Below are 13,393 nucleotides of genomic sequence, written 5' to 3'. Positions count from 1 at the left end.
AGGGAGAGGGAGAAGCAGGCTTCCCGCAGAGAAAGGAGCCCGATGCGGGGCTCGATCCCAGGACCCCGGGATCATGACCTGAACCGAAGGCAGATGCTTAACCGACTGAGCCACCCAGGCGCCCCTTTATTGCAGTTTCTAATGGAACACTTTGCTCTGCTCTGTCATTTCATGTCTCTAGGTGTGAGATTTCCCAACTTCATGGGCCACTACTTAAAAGAAGTATTGCAATCCATGTTTGATTATGTTTCATTTCCTATCAAAGATTATCTGCCATATCTGTATGGCACTGAGTAGATGTAATTCACTGACTTCAGTAAACAATCAATGCAGAAGATATGGAGGGTAACCCCCACATTCCATAATATATGTTCCTGTTTAAAAGCTCTGCTAACATACTCTATTGAGCTATCTACTTTTCTGAACTTTCATTGTCAGTTGAATTTTCTCTCTCACTTCAACCATCCTAACTTCCATACCACCTGATGCCTTTTCCCCAATGTAACACAAAACTCCTACATTCCTAATGTTTCTCTGGGTCCCTCTGTGTTGTCTTCATGGGACTTGGGATAAAGGAGAACTGATACCCAAGTGAATGCTCATCCTGTTTGTTGAGTCATGAGTAATAAAGTTCTTGGTCTCTTACCCAGAAAGCTTCTGTCTTCTGCCAGCATCCGCGAAACAGTGATAAGCTAACCTACTAGATTTTAAGTAGGCTGAAATCAAACCACAGATATAACAGTCCTGAATTGTACTGAGGAGTAAAGTGAGTTGCTTAAAGTCATTTAGCCCCAGAAACTGAGAACTTAGGTCCCTGACCTATTAACTAAAGCTCTAGGTATTACACTAGGATGACACTGGTCCTACATAATTTATACGGAAGGGACTGAATGTGTTTACTTCCCCTCTTAAATAAAACATCTTTGACTACTAACTATATTCTTTTTTTTTTAAAGATTTTATTTATTTATTTGAGAGAGAGAGTCAGAGAGAGAGAGAGAGACAGCACAAGAGGGAGGAGCGGGAGAGGGAGAAGCAGACTCCCTGCTGAGCAGGGAGCCCGATGCAGGACTCGATTCAGGGACTCCAGGATCATGACCTGAGCCAAAGGCAGTCGCTTAACCAACTGAGCCACCTAGGCGCCCTACTAACTATATTCTTAATATTAAAGAATAGGATGGTTTTCATTTGAGATGGGATACTATTTTTGAAATATCTCGTTTTTTTCACGCTATTTCCTTTTTCTCCATGGTATTTTCCTCTCATTTAAATTTAAAGTCATTGTGTTTTCATTATCTCAGAGAAAGGATAAGAATCAAAAACCAAAGATACCAAATTATCTTTCTGCATTTAAGTCTTAAAAGCCAAGACTCTTAAAGAAATGAAAGAGATAGAATATACAGGCAACTACATGAGAAGAATAAATCTTTCCTGCCCCTTATGAGGCAAGCAGGAGAGAAAACTGGAGGAAAAGAAATGTGAGCATCGTCATCGATGAATACCAAAAAGCGGACACTGTGCTCTAATTTGAGGGCTGAGCCCCGGTGGAGGTCAAAACTTTAGGTAAGTTTAGAGAATGACATTGATTTGTGTGCACTTCCTCAAGAGAACCCAGAGGCAACAGTGAAATCCTTGGGAAAACATGAGTGCCTGGCAGATTTAGACATGCTAGGAACTTAGGCAGCCTCACAGAACTTCCCATATTCCAGCTGTCATATGGGAGGACCACAATTCCCAGAGTTTCACAGAAACAAACAGAAAAAGAATGACCTTAATGGGTCATGCACACGAGAATGAAGATGCTGGCAATTTAGTGGGCACCTAAGTTATAAATATAGAATACTCGAGACCAGCTCCTGTGTAATCTCTATCTCCCCAAAGATTGGTACAGTGAAGTCCCCCCCACCCCCGCAAATAATTTAGACACAATCTCAGGGAAATAAGGAAACTAAAATTGTCTGAGATTACATTTTCTTTTCTTTTTTTTTTTTAAAGATTTTATTTATTTGACAGAGAGAGACACAGTGAGAGAAGGAACACAAGCAGAGGGAGTGGGTAAGGGAGAAGCAGGCTTCCCGCCGAGCAGGGAGCCTGATGCGGGGCTCGATCCCAGGACCCTAAGATCATGACCTGAGCCGAAGGCAGACACTTAACGACTGAGCCACCCAGGCGCCCTGAGATTACATTTTCACTAACTCAAAGAATCAGAACTCAAACTGGAAACCAAGATGAGTTACAGAAAAATAGAGAGTTACCTTTCTTGCACATCTGAGATTCTGGGCAGAGATTTACACTGTTACACATCACACATCAATGCAAGGAGAGGCTCCCTCCATTCATTTGTTGAACTGAATTTGTTAGAAAATTTCAGCTCTCCTCCAGGCCTAATGGATGTTGTGTTAGAGATCAGAGGGGAGTTAAGTGAAGAATTCTCGGCACTGCTTCGGGCTTTTTGGAGGTAGAACTCATACTGAAAGTTATGTATGGGACACTACATGTTTGCTAACCACCCTTCCTCTTTCCAATTGTAACCTCCTGGAAGAGACAGACTGTGTCTCTATTTGTTTCACATTCTCCCCCAGTGCCTCATACTGGGGGACAAGCACAATGGGCACTCAATACACATTGTCAGCCACCTGATGGACTGAGGTCACAGTAGAAAGGAATCAAGAAAGAAAGAATGCTAAGGCAACACACAGCGAGAGCTAATTCTAAAGAGCTTACTTACTTCCTTTCCCCACTTCCTGCCACAATCCTGTTTTTTTCCTCTTGGCAAACATATGCGCCCAAACAACTTCTCAGAGATTACTGAAAAGAAGTAGTAATCTTTCCCTTGTGTTATTAAAGAGCAGAAAATATTGATTCAAGTAGTGCAGGATACAAGCCTCAATCCTACACTAAGGTGGATGAGATTGTGATTTATAAGTAGGGAATGCATTCTAATTTTCATTACCGAGGCTGCACTTAGCACCACCACTTAATACTGTCTTTATAAACTCTTCGTATAGTAGATGGTGGTCTAAAGTCCCCTGGTGGGTTGGCCTATGAAGAGAACAAAGGAAACCCTTAAGTGGCCTGAGCCCCATGTAGCATTAGCCCTTCATCAAAGATGCAGCTTCTCCTTTTGATCCTGGAGGTGATGCAAGTTAAAATGACCCATTAGCACTAATGGGATCTTGCAGGCAAAATCCTGTACATGGGAAGGGGGATATACTTTTTAATGACCCTATGTGTGAACAAAAGCCAGGATGGACGTCTAATAAGAGACAGGTTCCTACAGACTTGAGGCCAGTCTGTTACCCCTTCTCCAAGCTGATGAAGGGCTGATTTTTATTCCTGTCCTTTAAGTAGACCACGCATGAACTGATGAGGCAATGATGGAACTGGGGCATTTTTAGCAGGAGATGCTGAGAGCATGCATAAACCCAGATAACCTCAAGCCTTTGGAAAGTTTTTTGTTTTTTTTTTAAAGAAATCTCAGAATACCCTTATCTTTAGACTAGTGCAACATATATACACACTCTCAAGACTGTTATCTGTAGAAGGATCTGAGGTGATAACACAGATATCCACACTCCAGTGTTGCACAGTAATGAGGAGGGAATCGTGCACAGGCTTTTCACTTATAAGTGGCTGTAAACGTCGGCCCTGCCACTTACTGGTTGTCTTAGTGCAGGCACATTAAGTTACGTAACTTCTTTCAGAGTCAGATTCTTCATATGTGAAACGCCTACCTCGCAAGGCTGTGGGGGTTAGAGAGAAGGTATGCAAGCACCAGGTAGAGAGCATGCACTCAGCACACGGGGTTACCGGTGTGACTGTGTTGGTATGTCTGGTGAGGACTGTACATCTATAGTGTACCTCATTCTAGGTTGATGGTAGTGAGTGATACAGAAGAATGAGAAGTCCAGGTTGTCTCCTTGTTTCTAGTATAAATGGAATGACAAGATGTCAAATTTACATCTTATTTGACTTTAGTTTACAGTCACGTGTGTACTTGACGTATGCCTTGCCCTATGCTGTAAAGAAGCTCAAGAGGCTCCTTTGACGTTTTCTCTTACAAACCCAGCTGCACTGAACCTGGTAACAACAAGAGGACGATGATTTGATAAATATCTTCTAATCTGATGTAAACAGATTAGGAAACACAAGAATTCTTTTTTTTTTTAAAGATTTTATTTATTTATTTGAGAGAGAGAGAATGAGAGACAGAGAGCAGGAGAGGGAGGAGGGTCAGAGGGAGAAGCAGGTTCCCCGCCGAGCAGGGAGGCCGATGCGGGACTTGATCCTGGGACTCCAGGATCATGACCTGAGCCAAAGGCAGTCGCTTAACCAACTGAGCCACCCAGGCGCCCCGAAACACAAGAATTCTATAAAGCCCAAGGGCCAGGTCAAGAGATTCAAGTTAAATGTGCCTTATAAAATCAGAAAAATAAAAGGCTCGTGTGGACTTTGATTATAACGTGGAGCATCATGGAAGAGTTTAGACCTGAAGAAAGTATAGGATACATTACTCTGTAATAGCATAAATGTAGTGCCAGCCCTGGAGAAGACAACAGATAAAATAAATACAGCATTCAAGAAAGTATAAAAGGCCAGACTTGGCTGGAAGGCAATGATAAATAATGTTGGATCAGTTAAGTCAAAGTCTATTGGATAACACAACAGAATTTATGACTGTTGGTTTAAAAAAAAAAGACAATGAGAAATCCAAAAATATAGTCATGTAGGCTAGGAGACAACAGAATTTGAAGCAGTGATAATTTGGACAGAAGTGAGGGAACAGTATTTAACACCAAACATGTGGAATCTGAGTAGGAGTGATCCATAGGGATCAGATGATAGGAACCAGGGTCTTCGGGAAGAGATGCTGAGGCTGGAAGGCGCGGCTTGGGAGCCATCAACCAAAAGCAGGTAAATGAAGTGGTATAAGACTTTTTCTTTTTTGTTAAAACAGGGAGCATACGGCAATTAGAGCGAGGACTCCAAGCTCTACCTTCCAGCAGCAGAATGCAAGTATCAAGGTATAATTAGTTCTTTGACTCAGCTTTCCTGTTTATTCATATGATTTTTTTTTTTTTTTGGTGCTTCTTAAACATCTCACTTTCCTTTTAATTAAAAAGAGCATACATTAAAAAGAACAAGTGCTTTGTAGATGTGAATGGCTAAAACTCTAGGGAAACTTAAGAAGGCTCTCTCAATCTCTTATAAGTAGCATTTGGGGGCGGGGAAAAAGCTGAATACCCGCTGCCTTTCTTTCTTGCTGGCTGGACTGGAGAAAGTACAATTCTGGAGGCTCTGCTTTGGCAGGATTGGACCTTGGACAGCAAATTGGGACACAAGCCTAACTTCCCTTTCAATTCTTGTTGTGACTGGCTGGTAGAAAAAGTGCAATCAGACCAGGCTAATTTCTTTTTCTTTTTTTTTTTTTAAATAAAGATTTTATTTATTTATTTGACAGTGAGAGAGAGAGAGAGAACACACAAGCAAGGAAAATGACAGGCAGAAGGAGAAGCAGGCTCCCTGCTGAGCAGGGAGCCGAGGTGGGGCTCAATCCCAGGACCCTGGGACCATGACCTGAGCCAAAGGCAGACGCTTAACCAATGAACCACACAGGTGCCCGAGAACAGGCTAATTTCTGAGAGTTATTCTGCAGGAAAAGTGCCTTCCCTTCCCCCAGGGAATAAATGAACTCTGCCCCCAAATTTGAATCATCATCTTTAATTTTAATCTTTTGTTGCACATCTACAAATGAACATCCGCAGGTCAAATACTGACCATATACCTTAATACAGGCTTTTCTTTGGGAGACAAATTAAATCTAGACCTGTTTTTATAATAGGTGTGCCTTGTTAGAAGAAAAATCATCTTTAATTCCCAGGGAACAAACTCTCATTTATTTACTTTATGTTTTTGTTTTTTTTTTTCCCCTGGGGAGAAAGCTGAAGTCACTATTTCCTCTGACTATTTAAATTATTTTAAATTACTGAAGGCAAAAGCATGGGGAGTCATTAATATTTCTGTAACACATTTAGGCTTAAGAATAGACAAATGGAAACTTAAACCACACACGGGATTGAACAACAAAACACCCTCCAAGACCACATGTAAGATCAGAGGACACCAAATGTTCAATACTAAAGTCAAAGTTGGCAATTCAAGTAGATGTTTTGCTCCAAGATACAAGATCTGTGTCTTTTATAGGTCTCTTAAAAAAAAAAAGGTTTTAGAAACTCTTTGCTGAGGAGATGCTCAGTGGTCACCAGTTTGATTTATTTGTTATTCCTTAACTTTTCTATATTTTCTATAGAATATTTTCTATATTCCTTGATATATAAGGTTTAGTCCTAAAATGACCTTGCTTTACTTCTGTAGTAAACACCTGTAAACCCGTATCTTTAGGCTTACCCTGGATTTCTAAGCTCAGCCAAAAATCAAGCCATCATCTCTCCCCTGCACTGGGAAACTACTTCTAGACTTCCTTATTTACAGCATTCATGTTTCTCATCTCCCTGCTACCCAAACTGAAATTTCAAAAATCATTTTTAAACTGCATTCTGTATCTCACACCTTTCATTTAAATTATTGCCAAGAACTGATGACTCAGCTTTGCCAATACCTCAGACATTTGTCCCTCCATTTAAAATTTTTTTTTCCAGTTCTTGTCTACCTTTCCCCTTGTACACCTTTCATGCCAGAGCTTGTCCCAGACACCATCTAGCCTCCTCATCAACACCACATCAGTCTCCCCCTGTGTTCTGATCGCTTCCATACTTCCCTCCAGCTTCTAAATAAAACCAGAGGCTTAGCAGTATTCGAGTGTTTGTAACATTTTGAACCTCTTTTCTGACAACCACCTTTTTTTTCCCCCAGCTCTTTGTGTGACTATCTTATCTTCCTGTTATTTTATAAATTCCTTGAAAAATCATCATGAACTAAGTATCTTCATGTTCTCATTTTCACTTAGTAGTCACTGAATAACTGGGTGAATGGATGGACTGGCGGGTTTGCACTCACTAAATAATCACTTGAACAACAAAGACATAGTGAAGGTTTTACGAATACAGCAATCATGTTTGTCGCTCGTTCCCTCCACCTGAGAAATAATGAAGTTAATTTTGGGGGATTTTTCTTCTACTGACTCCTTTCTTGCACGCGGAAGTGAAGCCATCCAACTCATTAAGAGAATTCAATGCAGTGGCATTTTTTTTCCTCCATTCTAATAGAGTAATCCATGATCAATTTTTTTAAAGAGAGAGAAAGAGTGAGAGAGAACGTCCATGAGCGGGGGGAGGGGCAGGGGGAGAGGGAGAGAGAGAATCTCAAGCAGGCTCCCCTCTGAGCACAAGCCAGAGGCGGGCTCAATCCCATGACCCATGAGATCATAATTCCAGCAGAAACCAAGAGTCAGACACTCAACTGACTAAGCCACCCAGGTGCCCCAATCCATGATCCATTTTAAGTAACACATATTGAATTTATTTGCAGAGAGAAGCAGACAAAGAAGTACAGAAACAGTTTAGGCTATCAATGTGTGTTGATGAGAACCCCTTGAGGAGTGTTTTGCAGTTAAAATAAGTGCAAAAATCTTTGTGGGAAATGAAACTCCAGCCCACCCTGGCCCTCTGCCTCATTCTGCCTCTGGCTATTCTGTTGTTCTCTGTGTTGCTCCATAAAAACATGATCTAATTTATGTGGCCTCCACAGGTACACTTCACACTGTGGACCATTTACACTACTTCTCCAGACTCTTCTATTCTGTACCCCCTGTTGGCATCACCGGAAGGCATGCATTTACTGTTTGTGGCCATAGAACAGCACCAAGCTAACTTTGTGGACTCCTGATGCTCTACCCTAGGAAATCTCTTCATCCCGATCTGCACTAACTATGAGTTTTTAGGTGTCTCACTCCACACAGCCCTTGGGCCACCACCCTAGGACTTCTAGGAGTAGAGTCTTTCTGGTCTGCTGCTACTGTCTCTTAGCTCCTTGCCAACCACAGGTATTCCTGATCCTACAGTAGGCTCCCACATCCAACAGTAGATTGCTTTTGCTAAAAAGACTCTCCATTTCACAAAAGTCATGGAGACAACTGAATTTAAATGTACAGAGCCCTGTCTGGGTAAGAGAGAGAGCCTCCCCACAGCTTTGAGTCCCAACCATTGCCATGGTCAAAACCAGAAGAGACAGCACTGACTTTAGAGGACAGCAATGACTGATGTTGGTACAGTATACTAAACTTCAGTGAGCACTTGGATAGGTATCATGTCATTTGATTTTTGCCTGCTGAGTGACGAAGGGAATAACAGTTATCTTGGAGAACATGTCACAGATGAAGACACTATGGTTCAAGGCTACAATGCTAGAAAATGGCAGGGCTTGCTTCCAAACACAGGTCCCCGGAGACTATGACAATTTTCACCGGCTCTGCACTGGTTTATACACTGTATACTAAGGTGGCAAGTGCCCAATTTGGACTGCTCCACTGTTCTAAAACACAGGGATGTTTTAGAGTATCTTGGCCAGTGGAGGAAAGTAATAGTAATAAATGTTAGCAGGAGTCCACACACACTAACACAGATGCCCAGGACAATGGGAGACTCAACTGCGTGCTAACGGAGTAATCTCATGGAGACAAAACCAATTTGCTTCCACCTGAATATTAGGTACCAAAATTCTGACGAGTGGGTAGAATTCTTAGGACTCCCCAACTTGACTTTTAGACATGGCAGCTATTTTTTAATTGCCTCCTACAAAGAGTTAAGTAGGACATCTGCATTCACTGATGGCCCAACTTAATACTTGTGTATGAACAGGTGGAGGGGGGGTGGGCTCTGATCAAGTCTACATTCAGACTTTACTGTTTTCCTTGTAGTGAGCCTTAAGGATCAATATTGTCATTATGCTTATAAAAAGGACACATAATGCTTTTGACATTCTGAAATTTCTGGTTCTGATATTTTCAAAACAAACTTGCCCAAAAAAAGAATTTTTGTTTTAAGAGAAGGATTATAAAACTTACAACTCGAAGACAGATTCTGTTTGTGTGTTTGGCCAACAGACTGTGAGGGAAAGCTGGTGGGCATGCTAAATGGGAAATAATAAAATGAAATTGCTATGGAGGTGTGTGTAGCAATCCATCTTCTTTTAAACCCACTCTATGCCAGTGACATCATGGCAGATGGGGTACGAGTTCGGGCATATAAATTCATGCCAAGCTAACTTTGTCTCATGGCCTCGTAAATTGGCATTTAGGTGAAAAAACAGTTCAGACAGTATCATTATTTTTCCTGTTCCTCATCCGATTGACAGCCAGTGTAGATACCTTAGACATCCTTTTAGCATCAGACAGTCCTGTCACCATTTCCTGTTTCATTTTCCATTCAGTGTGTGATGTTCTCTGGGACCACACACAGCTTGCAGAGGTTCTCCATCTCAAAAATAATGTCATGCCTTAAACATGCACAGAACCTCCGTTCGGGTGCTCTGCCGCCCCCTATTCCATTTGATCCTCATACCAGTTCTTCCCAATAGGTAGGAAGTTGTTACTAACCCCACGTGCAGGTAAGCAAACGACCCTACTGAAAAGGTGAGCTAATTGCACAAGGCAATGCAACCAGTACCAGGAGAATGGCACAAAAACTTCCAACTCCTAGGCTACCTCTTCTCCTGCTAACTACATGGCCTCCTATTTTTGCTAAAACCCATCTCAGTGACAGGAATAGAACAGGTGGAGGAGTTTAGAAATGACTGTTCCTGAAATTAATGGAGATTTATAACTAAGGGACCACTAAAAGGACCTATGCAAATCTTCTCTTTCCTAAGATTGTGAGTGGCTCTGTATAGCAATTTGGCTTTCTTTCTTTTTCAAAATAACTTTCCTCACTCAAAGAATTTTCTTTTCCTATTTCAAAATAAAGGAACATTTATTTTGGGTGGGGAAGATCTAGTGCTATGCAGGGTAAGTTTAGAAGAACAGCTGTTCCCTATACTAATGGCCTGTTTAATGCAGGTCAAAAAAGTGGCATTTGTTCTCAAGTAGGATATACAGAATTAAAAAAAAAAAAACACTAGTGGTTTTTTCGATAGCATGGAAGGACAAAAATGATATAAAGTACACCAAAAAAACTTTATGGACATTGCCAAAAATCTTCTAAAATACAGGAGATTTAGAATCTTTTTTTTTTTTTTTTTAAGATTTATTTATTTATTTATTTGACAGAGAGAGACACAGCGAGAGAGGGAACACAAGCAGGGGGAGTGGGAGAGGAGGGAGAAGCAGGCTTCCTGTGGACCCTGACTTCCTGAGGACCCTGGGATCATGACCTGAGACAAAGGCAGATGCTTAACGACTGAGCCACCCAGGCACCCCTACAGGAGCTTTATAGAGTCAAATAAAACCCTTATTTTTTTTCTTATGTATCTGACGTTTTCTATTTTTTTTTTTTTCCCCAAAGAAGGGATTCTTTCTGTGCCTGAAAGATGGAATATTCTCAATCAGGCTATCAAATCCCACTGGAATACTGTAATTCCCTGCTTCATGTCTCCAAATACTTTGTTTTTCCAATATTTAAATTACTCTTAAGGAGAAAAGCAAATACTTAACAACAATAACAAAAAGGGTAACAGGGAGGTGTGGGCAACCTTCCCTAAAGGCTAGGACAATGGAGGGCTTAACAACAGAATGGACTGCAAATAGCCTACAGGTACAAGCTAAAGACTGATTGATAGGCCAATGTCCAATCATCCAACCAAGTACTTAATTTTCTTGGGCCTGTTTTAAGTACCTATAAATATAAGTGTTCCATAGAATACATATTAAGAACATCAACAATTAAAATTGTTAGTTATAGTGCTTGAAAAAGACTTCAGGAGCTAAGGAGACAGAACCAATATATAGGTTCTACGCAAGCATTTGTGTGGATGAACATGTGGAAAATGATAGTAGAAATATCCAGTTCTCCCGTAATTACCACAAGTGAAATTTTGAGCACTGTACAATGTAGTCATGTGCAAGTTTGAAGTTCTATATGGAAGAGGAAATTTTTTCTTTATTGCATAACATTTCACCCTAAGATCAAAAAAGGCAGTATCTTTCACTCTAGACATTCAGAAGAAATTCCCTTTTTTATGTGTTGGCAAATACACAGAGTAGTATTTAAATACTTCACAAACCTGGGTTCAAATTAAATTTCTAGGCAACTCACTCAGCCTTTCTGAGTCTCCGTTTTCTCATCTGTAACATGGAAACACTAACATTTCACTCATCTAACTGTTGTAAAGATTAAGAAGCCACACCTATGGAAAAGAATATCAAAATTTAAGTCCTGGCTAAAGGACCAACACAATAGATATAAAATAATCTGAGTCTGAGACAGACAGCCCAATGTAAAATGTACAGACTTCCTGACTGCAAAAAAAATTTTTTTTAAAGTTCTATAATGTGGGGCGCCTGGGTAGCTCAGTCGTTGGGCGTCTGCCTTCGGCTCAGGTCATGATCCCGGGGTCCTGGGATCGAGCCCCACATTGGGCTCCCTGCTCTGCGGGAAGCCTGCTTCTCCCTCTCTCACTCCCCCTGCTTGTGTTCCCTCTCTCGCTGTATCTCTCTCTGTCAAATAAATAAAAAATCTTTAAAAAAAAAAAAAAGTTCTATAATGTAAAATGATTATAGAATTGTCTTAACAGTGAGCCCAAACATTTCCTCTAAGCCAGTATATGATACAAATACATTTTGAAGTGATGGCTTGAGATAAAAAATAATATTATAGATTGATTATATTTGAACGTCATGCTTATTTAATTGAACGATTTCACATTTAAGCCCTTAACACAGTGTCTGGCACATAGGTACTCAATAAATGACATTACTTATACTAATCATGATGCTGATGGCACCAATGAAGGCGGTTTATACATCTCTGAACAAAGACAAATGCCAGGCCAGGAGACCGTTTCTTTCACAAAAACACTAAGTTTGGCATATCACCCCTTTGCTGTGCAGGATTCAAACTTGTGTTCCCGCAAAAGTACTAATAATTCTCAGACCATCAAGCTTCTCAAAGATAGATGGAACCGTGCTTGTCCGATTTATAAATGCCAAAGGTCTGCTGTGTTGTAGATAGAGTACAGGGCCACAGGACCTTAAAGGGCTTGGGAAAGTCTTTTTCCAGTCCCGGAGCTCCAAGGGGAACAGATGGTGGGCAATGCAAGTAGAGGGTGTAATGAAGTAAGAGTGGGTAGGGGCAGGAGAGGCGGCGGAGCCTCGTGCAGCCTGCCCAAGAATGTTTATGAGCAAGTTCTAAGGAACCTGGATAAGTGGCTTAAATATTAACAATGCCTGTCATATCCAGGTGGGCTTTACAGGATCCCCCATCCTTATAAACCCTTGAGCTTCAAAGAGCACTTTGGTTGATCTTGGGCACTGTTGTGAGAAATGAGACCTCATGTGCCAAGTATTTATGAGTACATGGGATACAATAAGCTCTCAGAAACGGTTAAAATAACTATTATAACTATATAACATTCAATATCATTATCATTACTGTTTAGGTGAGAAGTTTAACCTCCCTAAGCCTTACCTTAGTTTTATCATCTGTAACTTGGAGCTTAGTACAGCAACCTCACCACTTTGTCATGAAAATTGAAGAGATAATCTATGTAAATCTCTTAGCTGATGCTTTGCAAAGGGTACACAGGATTGAGAGAACAGTGGTGTACCTTGCCTAAGGACACACATAAAATAAATCGTAGGGATGCTATTTCACCTAAGTCTGTCTGACCCGAGAGCCTGTGTCCTTAATTACAATGCTATATTGCTTCTTGCTTATTTTCAAGAAAAAACCACAATAATTAATTGCAAAGGTCAAGAAAGGGCCCCTTTTTCTTTTTTCTTTTTGTTATGTTAAGCACCATACATTACATCCTAAGTTTCTGATGTAGTGTTCCATGAGTCATTGTTTGTGTATAACACCCAGTGCTCCATGCAGAACGTGAAGAAAGGACCCCTTTTAAGGGCAGAAACAGAAAGCCACATTAATATGGCATCAACAAGAAAGCCTGATTGACCTAATGTAGTTCCAAAGTAGTACTGGAGGTGCCCTCCAGTGTGTCAAAAATACTGGGCCAAGAGCAGCACGGTGCCATGAAAAATGTGCTTTGCTAAGAGTCAGGAGGGCAGAAATGGCTCTGAACTATCTCTGTAATGGTAGGGGTATCTTTGTGCTAAGCCCAACTCACTTTCCAGTCTATTCTGATTTTGAACCACAGCTTGAGAGGAATTGTTCAGGATTAAAAGGAGAAACTAAAAACTACTGTGACCCAAAGGTCACAGTAAAAGAGGTCTGGACCCGCATTATTACTAAACCCTAACTAAATGGAACCACCGCTGAAAGGA

At 40.9% G+C, this 13,393-nt stretch overlaps 1 protein-coding gene across 12 annotated transcripts in view; it reads right to left on the bottom strand.

Moving 5' to 3' along the window:
• NRXN1 (neurexin 1) overlaps positions 1–13,393 on the bottom strand; it is a 1,139,755-nt gene that overhangs the window by 553,173 nt on the left and 573,189 nt on the right. The window lies entirely within an intron of this gene.

Source organism: Mirounga leonina, unplaced genomic scaffold (genome assembly GCF_011800145.1).
Source record: "Mirounga leonina isolate KUSES-001 unplaced genomic scaffold, KU_Mleo_1.0 Mir_125, whole genome shotgun sequence".
NCBI lineage: Eukaryota > Metazoa > Chordata > Mammalia > Carnivora > Phocidae > Mirounga > Mirounga leonina.
This window is presented reverse-complemented; position numbering and strand designations above follow the sequence as displayed.